We start from the raw sequence: 26,892 nt of genomic DNA on the forward strand, positions 1-26,892 counted from the left end.
TATGTACAGGTGCAGTGATCTATGAGCTGCTCTGACAGCTGGTGCTTAAAGTTAGTGAGGGAGATATGAGTCTCCAGCTTCAGTGATTTTTTGCCGTTTGTTCCAGTCATTGGCAGCAGAGAACTGGAAGGAAAGGTGGCCAAAGGAGGAATTTTTCTTTAGGGGTGACCAGTGAAATATACCTGCTGGAGCGCGTGCTTCGGGTGGGTGCTGCTATGGTGACCAGTGAGCTGAGATAAGGCGGGGCTTTACCTAGCAAAGACTTGTAGATGACCTGGAGCCAGTGGGTTTGGCGACGAGTATGAAGCGAGGGCCAGCCAACGAGAGCGTACAGGTCGCAGTGGTGGGTGGTATATGGGGCGTTGGTGACAAAACGGACGGCACTGTGATAGATTGCAACCAATTTGTTGAGTTGAGTGTTGAAGGCTATTTTGTAAATGACATCGCCGAAGTCGAGGATCGGTAGGATGGTCAGTTTTACAAGGGTATGTTTGGCAGCATGAGTGAGGTATGCTTTGTTGCGAAACAGGAAGCCGATTCTAGATTTAATTTTGGATTGGAGATGCTTAATGTGAGTTTGGAAGGAGAGTTTACAGTCTAACCAGACACCTAGGTATTTGTAGTTGTCCACATATTCTAAGTCAGAACCATCCAGAGTAGTGATGCTGGACGGCGGGCAGCGATCGGTTGAAGGGCATGCATTTAGTTTTACTTGCATTTAAGAGCAGTTGGAGGCCACGGAAGGAGAGTTGTATGGCATTGAAGCTCGCCTGGAGGTTAGTTAACACAGTGTCCAAAGAAGGGCCAGAAGTATACAGAATGGTGTCGTCTGCGTAGAGGTGGGTCAGAGAATCACCAGCAGCAAGAGTGACATCATTGATGTATACAGAGACGAGAGTCGGCCCGAGAATTGAACCCTGTGGCACCCCCATAGAGACTGCCATAGGTCCGGACAACAGACCCTCCAATTTGACACACTGAACTCTATCAAAGAAGTAGTAGGTGAACCAGGTGAAGCAGTCATTTGAGAAACCAAGGCTGTTGAGTCTGCCGATAAGAATGTTGGCCAGTTCGATGAATATGGCTGCACAGTACTGTCTCTTATCGATGTCGGCTATGATATCGTTTAGGACTTTGAGCGTGGCTGAGGTGCACCCATGACCAGCTCTGAAACCAGATTGCATAGCGGAGAAGGTACGGTGGGATTCGAAATGGTCGGTGATCTGTTTGTTAACTTGGCTTTCGAAGACCTTAGAAAGGCAGGGTTGGATAGATATAGGTCTGTAGCAGTTTGGGTCTAGAGTGTCTCCCCCTTTGAAGAGGGGGATGACCGCGACAGCTTTCCAATCTTTGGGAATCTCAGACGATACGAAAGAGAAGTTGAACAGGCTGGTAATAGGAGTTGCAACAATTTCGGCAGATAACTTTAGAAAGAGAGGGACCAGATTGTCTATCCCTGCTGATTTGTAGGGGTCCAGGTTTTGCAGCTCTTTCAGAACATCAGCTATCTGGATTTGGGTGAAGGAGAAATGGGGGAGGCTTGGGGCGAGTTGCTGTGGGGGGTGCAGTGCTGTTGACCGGAGTAGAGTTGGCCAGGTGGAAAGCATGGCCAGCTGTAGAGAAATGCTTATTGAAATTCTCAATTATATTGGATTTATCGGTGGTGACAGTGTTTCCTAGCCTCAGTGCAGTGGGCAGCTGGGAGGAGGTGCTCTTTTTCTCCATGTACTTTACAGTGTCCCAGAACTTTTTAAGTTTGTGCTACAGGATGCAAATTTCTGTTTGAAAAAGCTAGCCTTAGCTTTCCTAACTGCCTGTGTATATTGGTTCCTAACTTCCCTGAAAAGTTGCATATCACTGGGGCTGTTCGATGCTAATGCAGTACGCCACAGGATGTTTTTGTGCTGGTCAAGGGCAGTCAGGTCTGGAGTGAACCAAGGGCTATATCTGTTCCTGGTTGAAAATGTTTTGAATGGGGCATGCTTATTTAAGATGGTGAGGAAGGCACTTTTAAAGAATAACCAGGCATCCTCTACTGACGGGATGAGGTCAATATCCTTCCAGGATACCCGGGCCAGGTCAATTAGAAAGGCCTGCTCGCTGAAGTGTTTTAGGGAGCGTTTGACTGTGATGAGGGGTGGTTGTTTGATCACAGACCCATTACGGATGCAGGCAATGAGGCTGTGATCACTGAGATCTTGGTTGAAGACAGCAGAGGTGTATTTAGAGGGCAAGTTGGTTAGGATGATATCTATGAGGGTGCCCGTGTTTACGGATTTGGGGTTGTAACTGGTAGGTTCATTGATAATTTGTGTGAGATTGAGGGCATCAAGCTTAGATTGTAGGATGGCCGGGGTGTTAAGCATGTCCCAGTTTAGGTTACCTAGCAGCACGACCTCTGAACATAGATGGGGGCAATCAATTCACATATGGTGTCCAGGGCACAGCTGGGGGCAGAGGGTGGTCTATAGCAAGCGGCAATGGTGAGAGACTTGTTTCTGGAAAGGTGGATTTTTAAAAGTAGAAGCTTGAATTGTTTGGGTACAGACCTGGATAGTAAGACAGAACTCTGCAGGCTATCTCTGCAGTAGATTGCAACACCACCCCCTTTGGCAGTTCTATCTTGTCGGAAAATGTTATAGTTAGGGATGGAATTCCCATGGGTTTTGGTGGTCTTCCTAAGCCAGGATTCAGACACGGCTAGGACATCCGGGTTGGCAGAGTGTGCTAAAGCAGTGAATAAAACAAACTTAGGGAGGAGGCTTCTAATGTTAACATGCATGAAACCAAGGCTTTTACAGTTACAGAAGTCAACAAATGAGAGCACCTGGGGAATGGGAGTGGAGCTAGGCACTGCAGGGCCTGGATTCACCTCTACATCACCAGAGGAACAGAGGAGGACTAGGATAAGGGTACGGCTGAAGGCTGTAAGAACTGGTCGTCTAGTACGTTCGGAACCGAGGGTAAAAGGAGCAGGTTTCTGGGCGTGATAGAATAGATTCAAGGCATAATGTACAGACAAAGGTATGATAGGATGTGAATACAGTGGAGGTAAACCTAAGCATTGAGTAATGATGAGAGAGATATTGTCTCTAGAAACATCATTTAAACCACCATGCTTCACTGTAGGTATGGTGCCAGGTTTCCTCCAGATGTGACGCTTGGCATTCAAGCCAAAGAGTTCAATCTTGGTTTCACCACACCAGGGAATCTTGTTTCTCATGGTCTGAGAGTCTTTAGGTGCCTTTTGGCAAACTCCAAGTGGGCTATCATGTGCCATTTACTGAGGAGTGGCTTCCATCTGGCCACTCTACCAAGGCCTGATTGGTGGAGTGCTGCAGAGATGGTTGTCCTTCTGGAAGGTTCTCCCATCTCCACAAAGGATCTCTACAATAGAGCTCTGTCAGAGTGACCATCGGGTTTTTGGTCACCTCCCAGATCAAGGTCCTTCTCCCCTGATTGCTCAGTTTTGCCAGCTCTAGGAAGAGTCTTGGTGGTTTCAAACTTCTTCCATTTAAGAATGATGGAGGCCACTGTGTTCTTTGCGACCTTCAATACTCCATAAATGTTTTGGTACCCTTCCCCAACTGTGCCTTGATACATTCCTGTCTCGGAGCTCTACGGACAATTCCTTCGACCCCATGACTTAGTTTTTGCTCTGACATGCACTGTCGACTGTGGGACCTTATATGGACAGGTGTGTGCCTTTCCAAATCATGTCCAATCAATTGAATTTACCACAGGTGGACTCCAATAAAGTTGTAGAAACATCTCAAGGATGATCAATGCAAACAGAATGCACCTGAGCTCAATTTCGAATCTCATAGCTAAAGGTCTAAATACTTATGTAAATACAGTATTTGTTTATTTTTCATAAATAGTCAAAAAAAATGTTTTAATCAATTTTAGAATAAGGCTGAAATGTAACAAAATGTGCAAAAAGTCAAGGGGTCTGAATCCTTTCTGAAGGCACTGTATGAATGAAAGAGGAGTTACAACAGATCTACAAGGCAATGAGTCACCCTCAGGAAATGTAAAGCACTTTGAGTTTAAACCTCTTGTTTAACTATTGCATTTCCACAGCAAGGTCTACCTGTAAGCATAGTATGTGAAGACAGATCCCTAGCTCTTCTCCTTGTTTACACCTGGAGTATAACAGGTGCTCTCCAGGAATGATAATTGAGACTCTCTACACTCTCAATTATCCTAGTGATCCATCTGTCATACCTGCTCCTCTCCAATTATGTCTTTGTAGTCTGCTGGCATGTGCCCAGTGCTCAGCCAAAGCCTCACAATGTGACAGAGAGGTACAGAGATACAGGTGTAGGATCTTAATTTGACCAGTTTCTCACACGTCTGACATTTTTAAACCTTGAATACACAGTTTGCGGTTTGCTGTACAGGACATTTCCTGCCACAACAGTGTGATCAAATTAAGATCCTTAATCTGTATTGGATTAAACACTACAGACCATTGGAAGATAGGGGTACAACAGTGGCTCAGTGATAAGCGTCTAAACTTCACCTTTCACTACTACATCAACCAATGTGATGCACCAACCTGGGTGATGGACAGCAGCCATTTTGTGCTTGAACATTACCCACAAATCAGCCATTGTGACAGAGAGGTGAGGAGTGGCAGTCTGCAGCCAAGAGTTATTAGATGGCAGTAAGTGTTTGGAGCTAGGTTTGGAACTCAGCCAAGCCACTGAGGCTAACACCCCAGCTCTGGCAATAAGTGTGATGGGATATGTAGTGACCACAGACCAGTCAAGTGGACATTGGGTTAATGTTTCAGCAGTCTCATTTGTCGCACCAGTCAAAAGGTTTCTCTGTCCATAACAACCGATTTAGGATCAGCACCCTCTCATCCAAGTCCTGTCCATAACTACAAAAAAACAGCTGATTGGTACATTATGACCTACAGTACAGCATGCCAGTGAAAATACCTAGAAACAAAAATATTTGCTGTTTTCCTTTTATTGTTGCCATGGCAATAACAGTCTCTCCTGATTGGGGAAAAGGAGGGTGATGCAGTAAAAGGAGTCAATGGAGCATAGTCATTCCACTGACCAGATTGGCGCACTTTCAACAAATCTGTCCTAACAAAGTGGATATTCGTCAAATCCGTCATGTGCTGACATTGGATATACAGTATTTGGTTGTTTTCGCTGCATAACATGTAGAAGCTGTCTCTCTTCAGGTTTAGAAGTGACTGCTAAATGCTATCTCCAGTTCATATAAGCTGGTTAGCATAGCTAACATACAGAAATCGTTGATGGTAGTCAAAGTTGTTTTTAATTTTAATGTAGGTGATTGGTAACGATGACATGAACATGTGTTGGGGTTGACATCCATACAAGCATTATTCTCAGATTTTGACCTCAACATCATGTGAAATACACATATAAACAACAGCCTAAATGTAGATACATTTTGCTAGGGGGCAATGAGGAGACTTAGGATCTTTCCCCCACGCTTTTCCATGGCAAATCCATTGTTTTGGTCGAGTTCGATTGACCTCTTTACCACATTTATTGTTGCGATAACGAGCGGCAAAGTATTATGACTGACAGTGGAACAACCGGGAGGTTCTGACCTTCCACTCACTCAGTTCTAGAATCTTCTGGGGTTATTTTAGTGAGTGATTGGGCCTTTATTACTATGACTAACCTATGTAGTCCAGCGGGTGCAATGATAAGCGGAGGCAGTTGCTGTGTCTGCAGTGATATTTGGCGAGAGGGACGATGTCACACATTTGATTGTGATAGCAAACGCCCCTGGCATTGTGTCGGTTAATTACCTGCACTTCTAAGTAGCTGTGTTCCTGGGTCTGAGTTATTTTATCAGGAAGCGTTTATAGAATATTATAATTGAGGACATTTGTTAACGGTCTTTGTCAATGATTCATAATCATCCTTGTGTGTATGTGGGTTTAGAGGTTGTGGCACAACTGTTGTCACCTATACAAAAGAGAAAGTACTAAAGCTCCACTAATCCCCTGTCTAATCATATGATAGTGTCATTTTAATGGCGCCATTGTAATGTTGTCTGTTTTGATGTGGAATTTGGAAACGTGAAGGCTGTACAGAGACAGTACAGGAAGTACAGACAATCTCCTCAACAATCCCAGTTAGAGCAGGAACATGTGTTTTACCAACCAGAGGTGAAACACGCAGCTTCATGTCTGACTTGTAATAGTGGCAGGGAGCTATGTAACCCAAGACGCAGAGAATAAAAACAGTACCGACAAGTGTCTGGAATGAAACACATTTTCCTAATCTTTTCTTCTCTGCGATGATTGCTATTCTCCTTCCACAACGGATAGGTTTGAAGCAGCTTTATGCTTTTAACAAAGGCTTGTTTAAAATGAAATTGGCAGTTCTACATCCTCTTATACTTTGTTTTGGGGACGAAATCTGTCTCTCTTACACAACTACTGTTTTCCTACAAGCTAGAATTTGTGTGAGTATAAATGACTATGTAGAATATCCACATTTTCAGATTGACTGCATTGTTCAACATCATGTATTGTAACATTGCTTAATACATATTTACAGTATGAAAGATAGAAAATGTGGGCATTCTGCCTTCAACATCATATAGGCCTACATAGAAATGTTTCTAGTCTAATGCATTTGTAACATTGTTCATTACACATAGCATACAGAATGTGCACATTCTTTCCTTTTCTAAATGAACTGTGATGTTCAGCACATGTTTATCTACAATGGCTCATTACCATACAGAGGATGGAATTAAACACTACGGTTGAGGCCAGACCTACTTATTCCAGCTAGGTGCCCCAGGTTTATTCTTTCCCCACAGACCCCCACTGGCAGCGCTTTGCTTGGGTTGGCTTCCTGCTGACGAACCATTCATCAAACACATGAATTAATCTCTCGTACTCGTTAGAAGGAAATTAACTCTGTTACAAATGACCTCACAGACATTTCGCATAAGGTGGGAAAATAAATCACCACCTTTACGTATGGATGAGTAACACCCACTAAAATCTGCACTTATGGCAGCAGCCGTATATACTATCAATACCAGCATATACCTTACTTAGTGCAAGTTCTACTACTACTGGAGAGTAGACTTACATTCTTCACATTTTTGGTTATTTCCTACCTGATGCAACTAATCGAAGTTAGTTGAATCAGGTGTGTAAGTATTGAGGTAAAAATCTGCATTGATGCTTCACCATTAGAGAGACCCCAGGTTATTTCCATGGTTAAACAGAGGGAAGCTCTTCAGGCCAGCAGGGGACAGGTCTGGTCTGAGCCAGAGTTATCCCTAGGGTCGGTCTGTCCAGTGAGCTCAATGCTTCAGTGGTCCCCAACTCCCCCTGTCCTCTTGTCTCCCCAGTCCCTCTTAACAATAAATCCCACAGGAGCACAGCGGCTGGAACGCTGTGTCACACGAGGGTAATATTCCCCCAGCGACTTTCCCGTTTCACTGCCTGCATACACAATGGGTATCTGAGCCATTCCACATGATCATCCCTAATAAGTGGAGAAATATGAGGTGGAGGATGGTACTACGTGTTCAGTACCCAAGTCCCTGCGGATTAAAATATGCACGTATTTCTTTCGAGGCAATGTCAGAGAAATGGGAGAGGTCACAGGAAGGTCAGGGTTTCCGATCCCCTGGTGATTTCTCACTTATACTCACACAACCTTATATTATCATGTCTCATTGACTCACACCATAGCACAGGCAAGGAAACACAGATATGTATAGAGATGCAGGGAGAACCAGGAAGACGCACAGGAAGAGCCCTCTGTGTTTCCAACGTTGTCAGAGAAATCTGAGCTAAGGCAACTAACTGATTGTGTACTGAATAATTTTATGCCTGCTTGACAGAATGTGTGTGTAAGAGAATGATCTGCTTTGTCTTCACAGGGCACAGTAGAGACTGGGACTTCCAGGGTTGCTCTGGGATTGAATAAAGCCCAGTTCATTTGCTACATGTCACGTTTTAGTACATTGTTTGAGACAATCCCTCATATTTCATCAGTGGGCCTGAATGGGAGTTTTATATCTTGCCTATTTCTTCCACCTTTCAGCTCTCTTTAAGCTCCTCCATGTCGTGTCATAAGTTGTTTTTTTCTGCTTTTAGAATATCCCTTTTTTTCTTTCAAAGTGAAAATCTAATCTATAAATCAAAGGCAATGGGAGAGAAAGACGAGGAGTGAATGACATTTCAATCCGCTTCCAGTCTCCATAGCTTCAGAGGGAGAAATAAACAGGAAATTAAAATGGAATTCATAACCATGCAGACATAATGCAGGCTCCTTTCAGAAAATTGCAAGCAGGTGCCCTTCTTACGGCTGATTCTCACTTTCTATTCTATTCAGAATGGATTCTATTCTCTCTTATTCTTTTCCCTGGGAAGTGGCAGGAAAAAATGTTTTAAGAAATGGCAGAAATGTGCTTAGAATGGCTTTCATTCAGTTATAATTCCCTGAGCCAGAAATTAAGAATACCAACAGTAAACAAAATCAATGAACAATATTGGATTTTAAGTAAAAAAAACTACAACAATGCCTCGGCTCACAGTCGGCATTCCAATTCATCCTAAAGGTGTTCGATGGGGTTGAGGTCAGGGCTCTGTGCAGACCAGTCAAGTTCTTCCACACTGATCGACAAACCTGTATGGACCTCGCTTTGTGCACGGTACATTGTCATGATGAAACAGGAAAGGGTCTTCCCTCAAACTGTTGCCACAACGTTGGAAGCACAGAATCGTCTAGAATGTCATTGTGTGCTGTAGTGTTAAGAAATCCCTTCACTGGAACTAACGGGCGTAGCCCAAACCATGATAAACAGCCCCAGACCATTAATTCTTTCTCCAGCCAACTTTACAGTTCGCACTATTTATTGGGTCAGGTAGCGTTCTCCTGGCATAGCCAAACCCAGATTCGTCCGTCGGACTGCCAAATGGTGAAACATGATTCATCACTCCAGAGAATGTGTTTCTACTGGCAGCTAGCTTTACACCACTCCAGTCGACGCTTGGCATTGCCCGTGGTTACCTTAGGCTTGTGTGCGGCTCCTCGGCCATGGAAACCCATTTCATAAAGATTGTGACGAACAGTTCTTGTGCTGACGTTGTTTCCAGAGGCAGTTTGGAACTTGGTAGTGAGTGTTGCAACCAAGGACAGATGATTTTTACGCGCTATGCGCTTCAGCACTCGGCGGTCCCGTTCTGTGAGCTTGTGTGGCCTACCACTTCGCGGCTCAGCCGTTGTTGCTCCTAGACATTTCCACTTCACAATAACAGCCCTTACGGTTGACTGGGGCTGCTCTAGCAGGGCAGAAATTTGACGACCTGTTTTGTTGGAAAAGGTGGCATCCTATAACGGTGCCACATTGAAAGTTACTGAGCTCTTCAGTATGGGCCATTCTACTGCAAATATTTGTCTATGGAGATTGCATGGCTGTGTTCTCGATTTTATACACCTATCAGCAACGGGTGTGGCTAAAATAAACAAACCCACTAATTTGAAGGGGTATCCACATACTTTTGTATATATAGTGTATCCTGGGCTAACAAAATGATAATCACTCTTAATCAGTGTGAGCATCTCTAGTGCACTTGTTTATATTAAGAACCCCTTTCGCTTGCATCTAACCTAATCAAACCGAGGGGTTGATCAAACAAACATTGAACCATTCTACGTACAAAAGAGCAAAGAACACATTTTTTCAGACTTCAATTATGTTTGACAAACTGTAGACCTGGTCTTTCCTCAAGATACTAACGGTTGAAGAGCCAAGCATCCTCCACTCCACAAATACACACAGTGAGGGCATACTGCACATAGAGTAGTCAATTAATCAATATCCTGCATCCCTTTCCATTCTTAATGTTTAATACATTCACCGCAAATAATATCTTTTAAGGATGGGAATTGCTTCGGAAATGGTATTGAGAGCATTATGTTCCTGGTCTTAACTTTAACGGTAGCTTGACATCAAAGTTAAGATATAAATCAAGGCACTCTCTCTCTGCGGCAAACACAGTGGGTGAAAAGAATCCTTTCCTTTTAAGTGGATGCTTGCAATTGAACTTCAGGCACTACAGTCTATAAATCGCACCATCAATTATTAACCCAAATCTCTTTGAATGTGCCAAAAGAAATCCCTGTGGGCAAACTAATGCAACAAGCAGGAAACGGGAAGAACCAATAAAATGACCAGTGTGGCCAGAGTTGGGGCCTTTTACATTCAAACATAGAGGCCATTCTCAGACTGCAGGTATCCATCAGGGAGGAGGAGCAGTGTTTGTGGATAAATAATACACTATTCCACTCACATACAGGTGGAAATAAGCTGGAAGACACAGCCCTGTCGACATGATTGATAGATACTTTAAATTGTAGCAGGGCACAAACAACAGAGATGAAGCTAGTCATTTCAGAATGCTTTTAGAAGGATGTGTTATGTTACATCCCAAGTTCAGAAGGTCATTTGAAAGACCACTAAAAGCAAATATCAGCCCATTAAGACAGCAATTTTCGACAGCAATCATGACTTTACTGCAGGGATAGGTTTCCATAATTACACTCCGTTTTGAGACAAAAAAAACAAATAGAAAAGCTTCCTTCAGGGTCACTCCTTTTCCACAAATGTTTGTTGATGCAGAATGTTTTGCAGTTATTTTCCAAAGCTTTTATATAGCCCAGGTAACATAAAGTCAGCAGCAATTCCATCTCTCGCTGTGTGCAATGTATCCTAATGTTATTTCACAACTCATCCCCTTGCATATCAAGACCCACTGCAGGTTTTGTATTCTTATAATAATAAGAGTATTTTCAGTAGGTGGCAGAACCTTTTAAGAAACCTGTGATTTTACAACACCTGACATGCATCAAATGTTATGGTGTATGGGACATATTCATAGTGACAGTGTGAACTGCTGAAAGGGAAGGCCATGTTAGCCAAAGTATATTCGTCTTATATGATGCAAAACTTTTGAATTTCACAGATGAAAACATTTCCCGGAGCCAATTATGCATATGCAGCACCGGCACGCACAGTCACAATCCGTTCCAGATGTTTTGGTGTATTTACACAACCAGCGTCCAACTGGTGATACCCTGGGAGGGTTTCTCCAGAACCTGTTCAGATCTATTTCCTGTCCTACAGAGGGGGGAGGGGGCTGAGATGAACAGTGAAGGCTGTGTTATTAGTGCTAAACTCCAGTGCTTATTATAGGCTGCTAGATTGACAGAAAAAAACTGTCCGTACTGAAGCTGAGGCACAAACAGGCGGGCAGTGATAAATATCTGCTGTCAGTTCCAACATGACTCACTTGTGTGAGTCTCGACGTTGCAGAGGAGACAAACGGGGCCAGGGCTGCTACACAGCACACTTATCATTATCAGATTTCACATAATAGATGCAGTATCCATATATTCTATGCTGTTATACAGTGCTGTTAAATCTTATCAGATTACACATAACAGATGCAGTCCATTAAAGTGTATACATTGTACCCTTATTATTAGTTTATTTTATTTAACCGTTATTTAACTTGGCAAGTCAGTTAAGAACAAATTCTTATTTACAATGACGACCTACCCCGGCCAAAACCGGACGATGCTGGGCCAATTGTGCGCCGCCCTATGGGACTCCCAATCACCGCCGGATGTGACACAGCCTGGATTTGAACCAGGGACTGTAGTGACGCATCTTGCACTAAGATGCAGTGCCTTAGACTGCTGCGCCACTCTGGATATAAAGTATCCTTATATTCTATGCTGCTATACAGTGCTGTTAAATCATGATGAGATTACTGGTAATAGATTTACTCCAATAAAGGTTACCCACTGGAGAATAATAATGAATAACGTAGTTATGGGAAAGTGGAGTATATTGGTAACTCTAATGGTGTGTAAAACACAAACATAGTTTTCTAAGATAATTACATTTTACTACAGATGTGGAACAATGCTAAATCTCATTAAAATATCAAATCTACTTTTATGAGCTATTAAAATGCTGTTAAAAGTGCTAAAAGTCTAAACCTACTATTCAGTGTATGGGGTTGTTTTACCAGGCTCCTTTCATTCGTACCCTTCTCTTATAATTGACCATACACTCCCTTCCCCCCTTTCCTCAATACATGTGAAAATATTATACAATAAATTGTGCCTTCCTGTATTGTACTTACACTCAAATGTCGATTGTATTCAACAGACATTTACTTTATGTTCATATCTTGTATTATTTCTTATTGTTGATGCATTGCCGAGAAGGAACCTGCAAGTAAGCATTACATTGGATGATCTATACCATGCATATCCCATTGATATGACTAATAATACTTGAAACTACTCCACATGATCATCACGGGCACCATAGGGGACCCTCTTCCATGTTAGTAGCAGATCAACACTAGCTCTGAAGAGGAATGTGTGTCCAGTTTTCTGCAGGGCATCTTTCAGCATGGAAGATAGGAACACAGTGCAGGTCGGAGAGGGAAAACCTACAGCGAGACCAACTACACTTCCATACAATAAAAACCATATTGTCTCTGCCTGTACCATGCTGAGAATACAGCGGGTATTCAATCAAACCTGCATTGCAGAAAAGTATTGTTATTACACCACTAAATACACTGCTCAAAAAAATAAAGGGAACACTTAAACAACACAATGTAACTCCAAGTCAATCACACTTCTGTGAAATCAAACTGTCCACTTAGGAAGCAACACTGATTGACAATAAATTTCACATGCTGTTGTGCAAATGGAATAGACAACAGGTGGAAATTATAGGCAATTAGCAAGACACCCCCAATAAAGGAGTGGTTCTGCAGGTGGGGACCACAGACCACTTCTCAGTTCCTATGCTTCCTGGCTGATGTTTTGGTCGCTTTTGAATGCTGGCGGTGCTTTCACTCTAGTGGTAGCATGAGACGGAGTCTACAACCCACACAAGTGGCTCAGGTAGTGCAGCTCATCCAGGATGGCACATCAATGCGAGCTGTTGCAAGAAGGTTTGCTGTGTCTGTCAGCGTAGTGTCCAGAGCATGGAGGCGCTACCAGGAGACAGGCCAGTACATCAGGAGACGTGGAGGAGGCCATAGGAGGGCAACAACCCAGCAGCAGGACAGCTACCTCCGCCTTTGTGCAAGGAGGAGCAGGAGGAGCACTGCCAGAGCCCTGCAAAATGACATCTAGCAGGCCACAAATGTGCATGTGTCTGCTCAAATGGTCAGAAACAGACTCCATGAGGGTGGTATGAGGGCCCGACGTCCACAGGTGCTTACAGCCCAACACCGTGCAGGATGTTTGGCATTTGCCAGAGAACACCAAGATTGGCAAATTCGCCACTGGTGCCCTGTGCTCTTCACAGATGAAAGCAGGTTCACACTGAGCACGTGACAGACGTGACAGAGTCTGGAGATGCCGTGGAGAACGTTCTGCTGCCTGCAACATCCTCCAGCATGGGTCAGTCATGGTGTGGGGTGGCATTTCTTTGGGGGGCCGCACAGCCCTCCATGTGCTCGCCAGAAGTAGCCTGACTGCCATTAGGTACCGAGATGAGATCCTCAGACCCCTTGTGAGACCATGTGCTGGTACAGTTGGCCCTGGGTTCCTCCTAATGCAAGACAATGCTAGACCTCATGTGGCTGGAGTGTGTCAGCAGTTCCTGCAAGAGGAAGGCATTGATGCTATGGACTGGCCCGCCCGTTCCCCAGACCTGAATCCAATTGAGCACATCTGGGACATCATGTCTCGCTCCATCCACCAACGCCACGTTGCACCACAGACTGTCCAGGAGTTGGCGGATGCTTTAGTCCAGGTCTGGGAGGAGATCCCTCAGGAGACCATCTGCCACCTCATCAGGAGCATGCCCAGGCGTTGAAGGGAGGTCATACAGGCACGTGGAGGCCACACACACTACTGAGCCTCATTTTGACTTGTTTTAAGGACATTACATCAAAGTTGGATCAGCCTGTAGTGTGGTTTTCCACTTTAATTTTGAGTGTGACTCCAAATCCAGACCTCCATGGGTTGATAAATTGGATTTCCATTGATTATTTTTGTGTGATTTTGTTGTCAGCACATTCAACTATGTAAAGAAAAAAGTATTTAATAAGATTATTTCTTTCATTCAGATCTAGGATGTGTTGTTTAAGTGTTCCCTTTATTTTTTTGAGCAGTATATATATATCTATCAGTGGTGCGATTGATTATGCCTTGATTGGTAGATTAATTTTGATTTTGACAGGAGCCCCAGAGCAGGTTTGATTGACTAACCCTGGTAAGTGGCAGACGCATTGGAGTTTACAGCTAGAGTGAGCAGCCAGGCATCTCCTTAGAATTCCTCCATGTTGTCTGTGTTTTTTTACTCCCAGTACTGCAACATCACCCAAAGCACACATGCTGCCAAAGAGCTTCTACAAAAACAGGATTTTCTCCTAAAGATTCCCCTGGTTCCCACATCACATTCATAAGTTTGCTTTACACAAATTCTATCAAGCGGCAGCATGATACTCCTAGAATTTCACGCAGCCCTTAAAAACAGCTAATGTGTGAACGCTTCCAGTTTGCAATAAGCCACTTTGTTTGTTGAAAACTCGCCAAGTGGCAGAAAAGCAGCTGCTATCTATGCAGTCTCAAGGGGCTAGTTAATTTTTAGAAAGAAAATCTCCTGCAATATGCCAAGGGATTAAGACATAAAAAATCCCAGCATGGGAAAATTAGAAACCAGTACTCATGGATTGAAAGTAGAAGGAAGTGGCCTCCCGAGTGGTGCATAGGTCTAAGGCACTGCATCGCAGTGCTTGAAGTGTCACTACCGACCCGGGTTCGATCCGAGGCTGTGTCACAACCGGCCGTGATCGGGAGTCCCATAGCGCGGCTCACAATCGGCCCAGCGTCATCCGGGTTAGGGGAGGGTTTGGCCGGGGGGGGGGCTTTACTTGGCTCATTGTGCTCTAGCGACTCATTGTGGCGGGCCGGATGCCTGCAGGCTGACTTCGGTCATCAGTTGCACAGTGTTCCATCTGACACATTGATGCAGCTGGCTTCCGGTTTGGAGGATGCATGACTTGACCTTCACCTCTCCTGAGCCTGTTGGGGAGTTGCAGCGATCAGACAAGATTGTAATTGGGAGAGAAAAAGGGGGTCAAAAATAAATGATAAGAAATAGGCAATGTGTCTCATAGTTGAAGAGATGCTCTTTATCATGCTAATCAGGGATTGGATCGCTAAACACAAACAGTTGTCTAATGGAATATACCTGCACTGTAGCCCTACTCCACTTCCTATTAACGCCATAAATTATGATCCTGATTATGGTGGTTCATCACTGGCTGTTAACGGTGTCTCCCAAGGATGTTTCACTGTTTTCCTTATGTCTCCCTAGAGGGATATATAGCTACACTGGAACTGGGGAGGTACCTGTGTCTACACCTTGATAAATGGAATTTCCATAGGCACGTAGGGTAAGCAGCCTAATCCTCCTGCTCACACACACACAACCCACTGGGCACAGGCGTTCTTGAGTTGTTAACTTATGTGAATTCAACAAAACATTTCACCATGTCATAGGATTTAGGTAAAAGGCTGGGTGAAGAAAAGGCTAAATCCCTTTACATTGATTACTTTTTCTTTTTTTTCATCCATATCAGTTTTCTATGTTGATTTAACATCCTCACATTACATTTTCTGTTGAAATGACGTGAAAACAACATTGATTCAACTATTTTTTTTCCCAGTGGGAAGTTGGATCTGTACCTCAGGGCTCAGGCTCTTGAGAGGAGATGTAGTCCTGTCCTAGCCATGCTCCCTTTAACTGATGTGAAATCCCTCTACGTTCACCTTGCCAAAGAGAACAGGGCTTCACACCACCATGCAGATCTGACGTTCCATCCGGGTATTTGTAGAGAGACAATAGTCTGCTATGATGGTGAGAGAGCAGACAGACACTGCATGAATCAGGCTTTCTATCCTGCCTGGCCTATCTGTCTGTTTTTTTTATGGTGCTATGGGACTTCATAGGTGGGGATTCAAATCAAATAAGATTCAAAAACAACAGGAAATAGAAAAGAAGACAGAAAAAATATAGCTGAAGAACTATAGTGGCATTTTGGGCTGCATGGCAGTCTGAGCTCAGTGGACAGCCAGTTCCAGGTGAATAACAATCCAGACTGTTTGAGGGATCATGTTCAAAACCCCTGCAGGATTGGAGTACAGTATGCTTGGCCAACCACCTTCGCCTTGAGCAGGGGCCAGTCTTTAAAACACCCAGCCAGGGATAGAGGCTACACATGCCAGGGTTCCCCCGCTGGTTCCTCAGTTGTATACAAACTGGAACAAACACTGGAGCAAAAAAAGGGGACTAATACACCTTAAGCCAACCTGACGACAAGAAACATTCCAATGTCAGCGGGATTTGTGTCATATTAGAAGTTGGGGAAGAGGAAGAAGCCGCTTAAAAAAACAACTTAACCTTAAGGGCCTTGCATTGTGGAGACAAACCCCCCCCCCACTCTCTGTGAGTCCTCTCTCTGGATGATAGGGACATTTATATTGGCTGAAAAAGTGACATTTGCTGGTTTCGAGAGCTGCTTAAGGGGATGCTTCCTAGGTGGGCACTGCGGATAAGACGACTGCCAGGAGTGTAGGGAGGGTAAAAACAGTATGAAAAGGAAGACGGCTGAAATCAGAGAGAGGGCAGGATTTTCCCTGACATTTTTATCTTATGCAAAGTTACACCAGCATCACCACCAGGGATGGTTAGTTTGAACAGCAGTAACCCATACAGGACATAGATTACATGTCTAACTCTTCCTCCTGTTGGCCTACAGTAACCCATACAGGACATAGATTACATGTCTAACCTCTTCCTCCTGTTGGCCTACACAGTAACCCATACAGGACATAGATTACATGTCTAACTCTTCCTCCTGTTGGCCTACAGTAACCCATACAGGACATAGATTACATGTCTAACCTCTTCCTCCAGTTGGCCTACAGTAACCCATACAGGACATAGATTACATGTCTAACCTCTTCCTCCTGTTGGCCTACAGTAACCCATACAGGACATAGATTACATGTCTAACCTCTTCCTCCTGTTGGCCTACAGTAACCCATACAGGACATAGATTACATATCTAACTCTTCCTCCTGTTGGCCTACAGTAACCCATACAGGACATAGATTACATGTCTAACCTCTTCCTCCTGTTGGCCTACAGTAACCCATACAGGACATAGATTACATGTCTAACCTCTTCCTCCTGTTGGCCTACAGTAACCCATACAGGACATAGATTACATGTCTAACCTATTCCTCCTGTTGGCCTACAGTAACCCATACAGGACATAGATTGCATGTCTAACTCTTCCTCCTGTTGGCCTACAGTAACCCATACAGGACATAGATTACATGTCTAACCTCTTCCTCCTGTTGGCCTACAGTAACCCATACAGGACATAGATTACATGTCTAACTCTTCCTCCTGTTGGCCTACAGTAACCCATACAGGACATAGATTACATGTCTAACTCTTCCTCCTGTTGGCCTACAGTAACCCATACAGGACATAGATTACATGTCTAACTCTTCCTCCTGTTGGCCTACAGTAACCCATACAGGACATAGATTACATGTCTAACTCTTCCTCCTGTTGGCCCACAGTAACCCATACAGGACATAGATTACATGTCTAACCTCTTCCTCCTGTTGGCCTACAGTAACCCATACAGGACATAGATTACATGTCTAACTCTTCCTCCTGTTGGCCTACAGTAACCCATACAGGACATAGATTACATGTCTAACTCTTCCTCCTGTTGGCCTACAGTAACCCATACAGGACATAGATTACATGTCTAACCTCTTCCTCCTGTTGGCCTACAGTAACCCATACAGGACATAGAATACATGTCTAACTCTTCCTCCTGTTGGCCTACAGTAACCCATACAGGACATAGATTACATGTCTAACTCTTCCTCCTGTTGGCCTACAGTAACCCATACAGGACATAGATTACATGTCTAACTCTTCCTCCTGTTGGCCTACAGTAACCCATACAGGACATAGATTACATGTCTAACTCTTCCTCCTGTTGGCCTACAGTAACCCATACAGGACATAGATTACATGTCTAACTCTTCCTCCTGTTGGCCTACAGTAACCCATACAGGACATAGATTACATGTCTAACTCTTCCTCCTGTTGGCCTACAGTAACCCATACAGGACATAGATTACATGTCTAACCTCTTCCTCCTGTTGGCCTACACAGTAACCCATACAGGACATAGATTACATGTCTAACTCTTCCTCCTGTTGGCCTACAGTAACCCATACAGGACATAGATTACATGTCTAACCTCTTCCTCCAGTTGGCCTACAGTAACCCATACAGGACATAGATTACATGTCTAACCTCTTCCTCCTGTTGGCCTACAGTAACCCATACAGGACATAGATTACATGTCTAACCTCTTCCTCCTGTTGGCCTACAGTAACCCATACAGGACATAGATTACATATCTAACTCTTCCTCCTGTTGGCCTACAGTAACCCATACAGGACATAGATTACATGTCTAACCTCTTCCTCCTGTTGGCCTACAGTAACCCATACAGGACATAGATTACATGTCTAACCTCTTCCTCCTGTTGGCCTACAGTAACCCATACAGGACATAGATTACATGTCTAACCTCTTTCTCCTGTTGGCCTACAATAACCCATACAGGACATAGATTACACGTCTAACTCTTCCTCCTGTTGGCCTACAGTAACCCATACAGGACATAGATTACATATCTAACTCTTCCTCCTGTTGGCCTACAGTAACCCATACAGGACATAGATTACATGTCTAACTCTTCCTCCTGTTGGCCTACAGTAACCCATACAGGACATAGATTACATGTCTAACCTCTTCCACCTGTTGGCCTACAGTAACCCATACAGGACATAGATTACATGTCTAACTCTTCCTCCTGTTGGCCTACAGTAACCCATACAGGACATAGATTACATGTCTAACCTCTTCCTCCTGTTGGCCTACAGTAACCCATACAGGACATAGATTACATGTCTAACTCTTCCTCCTGTTGGCCTACAGTAACCCATACAGGACATAGATTACATGTCTAACTCTTCCTCCTGTTGGCCTACAGTAACCCATACAGGACATAGATTACATGTCTAACCTCTTCCTCCTGTTGGCCTACAGTAACCCATACAGGACATAGATTACATGTCTAACTCTTCCTCCTGTTGGCCTACAGTAACCCATACAGGACATAGATTACATGTCTAACTCTTCCTCCTGTTGGCCTACAGTAACCCATACAGGACATAGATTACATATCTAACTCTTTCTCCTGTTGGCCTACAGTAACCCATACAGGACATAGATTACATGTCTAACCTCTTCCTCCTGTTGGCCTACAGTAACCCATACAGGACATAGATTACATGTCTAACTCTTCCTCCTGTTGGCCTACAGTAACCCATACAGGACATAGATTACATGTCTAACTCTTCCTCCTGTTGGCCTACAATAACCCATACAGGACATAGATTACATGTCTAACTCTTCCTCCTGTTGGCCTACAGTAACCCATACAGGACATAGATTACATGTCTAACCTCTTCCTCCTGTTGGCCTACAGTAACCCATACAGGACATAGATTACATGTCTAACTCTTCCTCCTGTTGGCCTACAGTAACCCATACAGGACATAGATTACATATCTAACTCTTTCTCCTGTTGGCCTACAGTAACCCATACAGGACATAGATTACATGTCTAACTCTTCCTCCTGTTGGCCTACAGTAACCCATACAGGACATACCTCTTCCTCCTGTTGGCCTACAGTAACCCATACAGGACATACCTCTTCCTCCTGTTGGCCTACAGTAACCCATACAGGACATAGATTACATGTCTAACCTCTTCCTCCTGTTGGCCTACAGTAACCCATACAGGACATAGATTACATGTCTAACTCTTCCTCCTGTTGGCCTACAGTAACCCATACAGGACATAGATTACATGTCTAACTCTTCCTCCTGTTGGCCTACAGTAACCCATACAGGACATAGATTACATGTCTAACTCTTCCTCCTGTTGGCCTACAGTAACCCATACAGGACATACCTCTTCCTCCTGTTGGCCTACAGTAACCCATACAGGACATAGATTACATGTCTAACTCTTCCTCCTGTTGGCCTACAGTAACCCATACAGGACATAGATTACATGTCTAACTCTTCCTCCTGTTGGCCTACAGTAACCCATACAGGACATACCTCTTCCTCCTGTTGGCCTACAGTAACCCATACAGGACATAGATTACATGTCTAACTCTTCCTCCTGTTGGCCTACAGTAACCCATACAGGACATAGATTACATGTCTAACTCTTCCTCCTGTTGGCCTACAGTAACCCATACAGGACATAGATTACATGTCTAACCTCTTCCTCCTGTTGGCCTACAGTAACCCATACAGGACATAGATTACATGTCTAACTCTTCCTCCTGTTGGCCTACAGTAACCCATACAGGACATAGATTACATGTCTAACTCTTCCTCCTGTTGGCCTACAATAACACATACAGGACATAGATTACATGTCTAACTCTTCCTCCTGTTGGCCTACAGTAACCCATACAGGACATAGATTACATGTCTAACTCTTCCTCCTGTTGGCCTACAGTAACCCATACAGGACATAGATTACATGTCTAACTCTTCCTCCAGTTGGCCTACAGTAACCCATACAGGACATAGATTACATGTCTAACCTCTTCCTCCTGTTGGCCTACAGTAACCCATACAGGACATAGATTACATGTCTAACTCTTCCTCCTGTTGGCCTACAGTAACCCATACAGGACATAGATTACATGTCTAACTCTTCCTCCTGTTGGCCTACAGTAACCCATACAGGACATAGATTACATGTCTAACTCTTCCTCCTGTTGGCCTACAGTAACCCATACAGGACATAGATTACATGTCTAACTCTTCCTCCTGTTGGCCTACAGTAACCCATACAGGACATAGATTACATGTCTAACCTCTTCCTCCTGTTGGCCTACAGTAACCCATACAGGACATAGATTACATGTCTAACCTCTTCCTCCTGTTGGCCTACAGTAACCCATACAGGACATAGATTACATGTCTAACTCTTCCTCCTGTTGGCCTACAGTAAGCCATAGGTGCTGTTTGTCTGGCTGTCTCTCCTGTTTTGGGCTTATAAGAAGCATACTCTGTTTGAGGTATGTAATGCATTACAGAGACATTATCAGAGCTGCTGTATGGGCAGGGAGCACCAGCATTCACATCACATTATCAGAGCTGCTGTATGGGCAGGGAGCACCAGCATTCACATCACATTCTCCTGCGTCAGCTCCACTAAGGAATACCATGTCTCCTAACATGATGAGAGAGTACAAGAAAAAAGGATGAGAAGAGAAGAGAAGAGGAGAGGAGAGGAGAGGAGAGGAGAGGAGAGGAGAGGAGAGGAGAGGAGAGGAGAGGTAGTCTGCAGGCGGTTTTCAAGGTTTAGCCAATGCACTTTTAAATGGTGTCTGGTTTCCTAAGTGGTAGAAGTGAATGGTTGGGTGAGTTTACCGACAGACTTCAACTTCGTGACTGTCACAGAGAATTATGCTCAGAGATATGCTGCTGCTGCACTGTGAAAGCACACTACTCCTACAATACATGGATATGCCATTATTGCTTACTTATCTATGCCTTCAGCCCAGTACACAGGGCACAGCAGCAGCACAACTGTTCCAGCACATCAACCCAGGAGCGGATATAGTGATTTGGAGGCCCCAGGCAGAGGCCAGTCTGAGGCCCCCCCTCCCATACATTTTTATGGGATTTATAATAAAGACATAATTTAACTATAAATATGTATTACATTTTACTAATATGCCATGAATACAACCAGTCATGATGTTTTCATCTGATTGTCAAACAAATCACTTCAAGAAGTAGGTTACCTTCGCATGTTCATCCCAAAATAATCCCACATATGAAAAGCACACCCACTAACTTTCCTTTCAATTCGCAAGTGGCTGAAACTATCTCACCGGTGAAAGCATCCGATCGAGAGTAACATCGCCTGTCTGTCTTATTATATTTAGCCCATGTATCTGACGCTGTCTGGTAAAAAAGAGGATGACATGACTTACTCTTTTTGGCTAGACAGTATCTGATACATGGGCTACACATGCATGTCCTCTGCCCCTACGTTGATGACCACGTCATTATTATCAGCAGCACCTGTGTTTTTACAAAGACAACGCATATTGTCTAAGAGTCTAAGGGCCCGGGGCTGGGTTTCTAGAAAGCAAACATATGGAATTGTTTTAAGTCATACCAAGGATCATTTAGCTATTTGATTTAGATTTTTTTGGACCCATGTACTGTAGGTATAAAACACACACACACATACAGTTGAAGTAAGAAGTTGACATACACTGAGGTTGGAGTCATTAAAACTCGTTTTTCAACCACTCCACAAATTTCTTGTTAACAAACTATAGTTTTGGCAAGTCGGTTAGGACATCTACTTTGTGCATGACACAAATTGTTTACAGACAGATTATTTCACTTATACTTCACTGTATCACAATTTCAGTGGCTCAGAAGTTTACATACACTAAGTTGACTGTGCCTTTAAACAGCTTGGACATTCCAGGAAATGATGTCGTGGCTTTAGAAGCTTCTGATAGGCTAATTGACATAATTTGTTTCAATTGGAGGTGTACCTGTGGATGTATATCAAGGCCTACCTTCAAACTCAGTGCCTCTTTGCTTGACATCATGGGAAAATCAATATATATACTGAACAAAAATATAAACGCAACATGTAAAGTGTTGGTCCCACCTTTCATGAATTGAAATAAAAAAATCCCAGAAATATTCAATACGTACAAAAACCTTATTTCTCTCAAATTCTTTTCACAAATGTGTTTGCATCCCTGTAAGTGAGCATTACTCCTTTGCCAAGATATTCCATCCACCTGACAGGTGTGGCATATCAAGAAGCTGAATAAACAGCATGATCATTACACAGGTGCACTTTGTGCTGGGGACAATAAAAGTTGAGGGAGAGTGCAATTGGCATGCTGACTGCAGGAATGTCCACCAGAGCTGTTGCCAGAGAATTGAATGGTAATTTCTATACCACAAGCTGCCTTACAACCTCAGACCACGTGTGAACATGCCAGCCCAGGACCTCCACATCCATCTTCTTCACCTGCAGGATCGTCTGAGGTGAGGTGGGTGTTGAAGAATATTTCTGCCTGTAATAAATCCCTTTTGTGGGGAAAAGCTAATTCTGTTTGGGTGGGCCTGGCTCCCCAGTAGGTGGACCTATGCCCTCCCAGGCCCACCCATGGCTGCACCCATGCCCAGTCAAAACCATAGATTAGGGTCTAATGAATTTATTAAAATTGACTGATTTCTTTATGTGAACTGTAACTCAGAAAAATATTTCAAACAGTTGTGTTTTTATATTTCTTTTTAGTATATTTGATGAAACATTGAATTTGGCCTCACTGCTATTAGCCCATAGAAATGCATTGAATAACGAATTCATACATGGAACATCAGATAGTCAAAAATGTAATCAAAAGGAAGTGTGTTTTTAAGTGTCTGTTCTATATCTAAGAGATATAATAAAGCTCAGGAAATAAAATATGAATTACTCGTATACCTTTTCATGTAGAAATGCCCTATTCACTTCCATTCATTTATCGGCCCAGTACCAGCTTACCTTCTGACACTCGTGGGGGTTGTAGAGCAAAACACGAGCACCATCATGTTCGTGAGAGTTTTTTATTTCCATAGAGGGGTCAATGTAGTTTGTAGCCCAAGCTGCTCGGACGCTACAGACGTTTCTGTACCTATTTTTGGGATGTTTCCTGGTCTGACAAACACTGCTATAGCTCGGCCACATTCCACTGCAGATGAGGAAGGCTGACATTGGAGGATGCGGTGGATTGAGACGCAGCCAAAAAAAACATGCCATCTCTAGCTTAAACAGATGGATTTTGATGAACGTTTTTATTAATTTATTATGCTTCAAGTGGAGAATTTGTAAAAACAAAGTTACATTTTTATACCCAGTTCATGGGCCCCTTGATGTGAGGCCTAATGGTAAGTCCGCTAGTGAATCAACCCTCTCTGTGTATTATCTTAATGTGACAATGAAGAGCAGGTGTGATGAAATGTGCTGTGAAGTCATGTGAAGGTCTGGGATACAGGCAGGAAAACAGACACTAAACACCATCGCACCACATACCATTAAGAATGTGATACTTGTAATACTTAAAGGGGGTTAGTGGGCTGAGATCTGGCCAATGCTGTCATAAGCAGGGCAAATCAGATTGATGGTCCATTGTCCCTTCCCCGGGGGCTGTGGGGTGACTGGCGGGGTGGGACGATTGCCTGTGTAATGGTGGATCTGGGATCCAGGAGAGGAGAGCTACACAGAGACAGATGGGGCCTTGTCTGCAGTGACCTTGCTGAGCTGTTTCCTCTGTAAAAAGGTGCCAGGGCCATTAACATGGGGGAGACTTCAAAGACACCGTTTACATGAGTGACAGCCACATAATTAAGGCAGAGAGAAATGTCACCCACATAAAGGCAACAAGGTAAACAGAGGTGGTGGGTGTGCGTGTGTGTGTGCAAGTGTGAAAGATAGAAAATACATTTCAGTGACTGCATATGATCAAAGACATGCCCTCCTTTGACGTACGCACACACACACGCTAGAGCTGCAGCCGTTTAATTTCACAGTCAAATGTCCTCGCCTTTCCCCGACAACCATTGACAGAAGTTAATGTCTGCACCGAAATTATACCTGACTCACTTGCTCACTGTTCCGCAGCCTATCCATAGCACAGAAAATGTTTATTTCACACATTATTTATCAAACCACACTTTTGTTCATGAAATAAATAGTGGCTCTGTGTGTTTCAGAGATTTGTAAAAACCAGCGTAAATCCAGTGACCTCAGGAGCGAACAGCAACACAGGAGTCATCCCAGGAAATATGGTCCAGGAAGCAATCTGGCAGGTCACTGCTGTTACTCACTGCCAGCCAGCCGGAGAGAGATAAAGAAATAATCAAACAGAGGTGCGAGGGCCAACTTCAGCTGGACTACACGGACAGATAGAAAAGGAGTGGGAGCCTATGGCACTCCTCTCCTATTCACTCCATACTCCCACAACTCTCACTGATGATATTTGCCTTCTAAAAGAAGAATTTAGTAATGAACGATTGAGGATTTGGGTGAAACAGGGGCAGGGATATCTCTGTCATTGTTTTAAATTAAGGATTCTAGCTTTAATTAATGATTGTGAGGATTTTGGCAAGTTTCAGCATGGTGGTGTTTGTTGTATTCCCCATAGTCTACAGCGACGAGGGAGAAGATACTTTTTCAGCACACTTTTCCACTTCCCTTTTTTCCTCCATCCCCTCTGTCTTATCTCCATTTTTCTTATCTCTCATTAGTCTGGTCCTGTGACGAGGGTTAGGCCTTGCAGCAGGAAACTAATCTATTTAAAAGTTTTGGATAAACTTTATCAGCATGCCTATTTAAAATTTTAATAATGAAGAACAGCGTAAATCCCCGAAGTGCCCTTGTGACGACGCACACACAACAGCGAGCGGATTGGCGGCTGGTAATAATTGTGTAATCACTCAAATAAAGTGAATCTAAGCCTGGGGCCAGTCCTCGGGCCGACCAGCCTCCTAGATTTGCTGGGCTTTGTGATTTGTTCTGGGATTTGAGAAACAAGGAGAAACTCCTTGTGGCCTTGTAGCCCGATTGGATTGCAGAAACACATTGGACCTTGTAAAAGGATGGAAGTGAGGCAAGGGAGGGCTTTGTCCGCATTTACAAATTTATGGCTGCAATCTTATTGAAAGTCTGATCATGCGATTTCATAAGCGTAATGGTGGTACTCTGCAGGCTACAATCACTCTCACTGACTGCTTTCTATCGCTACTCAGTTACTCTTTCTTTCTCTCTCAGCATGACACAGAAAGCAGTGTAAAATAGTTTGTTTTGGAACCTGTGCCTCAACATCACTTTTCTGTCCTCCCCTTTGTTTCAATTAGACCTACGGTCTGAGAGCAGGTTGGATGTTCATTGAAAATCAATGCTGGTGATCTATTGGAGAGGCGCTATTTAGACTTGGGACACGCATATGCCCTCTAAATGCGAAAGAAGAAATGAAGGGGAACAGCCCTTTCAAAGCTCTTATAAAATGGGAGGTTTGTAAGTCTATTCAGAGCAAGTAGTAGATTTTGGAAGATGCACTTGGGTAACAGGGAGGTAGAGTTGATGGCCCTTTACTGAAAGAGCTGGGTGGGTTCTTCATGCATCTTCACATACAGTGCCTTCTAATTTTTTAAAATCCTAACCCACCCACAATGACAAAGCAAAAACAGGTTGAGAATTTTTTGCTAACTTATAAAAATAAACAAATATCACATTTACATAAGTATTCAGACCCTTTACTCAGTAATTTGTTGAAAAACATTTGGCAGCGATTGCAGCCTTGAGTCTTCTTGGGTATGACACTACAGGCTTGGCACACCTGTATTTGGGGAGTTTCTCCCATTCTTCTCTGCAGATCCTCTCAAGCTCTGTCAGGTTGGATAGGGAGCGTGGCTGCACAGCTATTTTCACGTCTCTCCAGAGATGTTCGATCGGGTTCAAGTCCAGGCTCTGGCTGGGCCACTCAAGGACATTCAGAGACTTACAAGAAGCGACTCCTGCGTTGTCTTGGCTGTGCTTAGGGTCGTTTTCCTGTTGGAAGGTTCATCATCATGTTCATCTTCGCCTTGATCCTGACTAGTC

At 43.7% G+C, this 26,892-nt stretch overlaps 1 long non-coding RNA gene across 2 annotated transcripts; it reads right to left on the bottom strand.

The window, feature by feature from the left end:
- Positions 1 to 19,778: 19,778 nt before the first annotated feature.
- Positions 19,779 to 21,244, bottom strand: LOC115168832 (uncharacterized). Of its 2 annotated transcripts, XR_003870761.1 has the most exons (4): positions 21,080 to 21,244; positions 20,155 to 20,264; positions 19,948 to 20,112; positions 19,779 to 19,807 (listed from the first exon to the last, which is right to left on the bottom strand). It is a non-coding gene; the product is annotated as an uncharacterized LOC115168832 (long non-coding RNA). The 2 variants fall into 2 exon arrangements; XR_003870760.1 differs by lacking the exon at positions 19,779 to 19,807 and having other exon boundaries at positions 19,901 to 20,112.
- Between the last annotated feature and the right edge of the window lie 5,648 nt (positions 21,245 to 26,892).

This window comes from Salmo trutta, chromosome 30 (assembly GCF_901001165.1).
Source record: "Salmo trutta chromosome 30, fSalTru1.1, whole genome shotgun sequence".
Classification (NCBI taxonomy): domain Eukaryota; kingdom Metazoa; phylum Chordata; class Actinopteri; order Salmoniformes; family Salmonidae; genus Salmo; species Salmo trutta.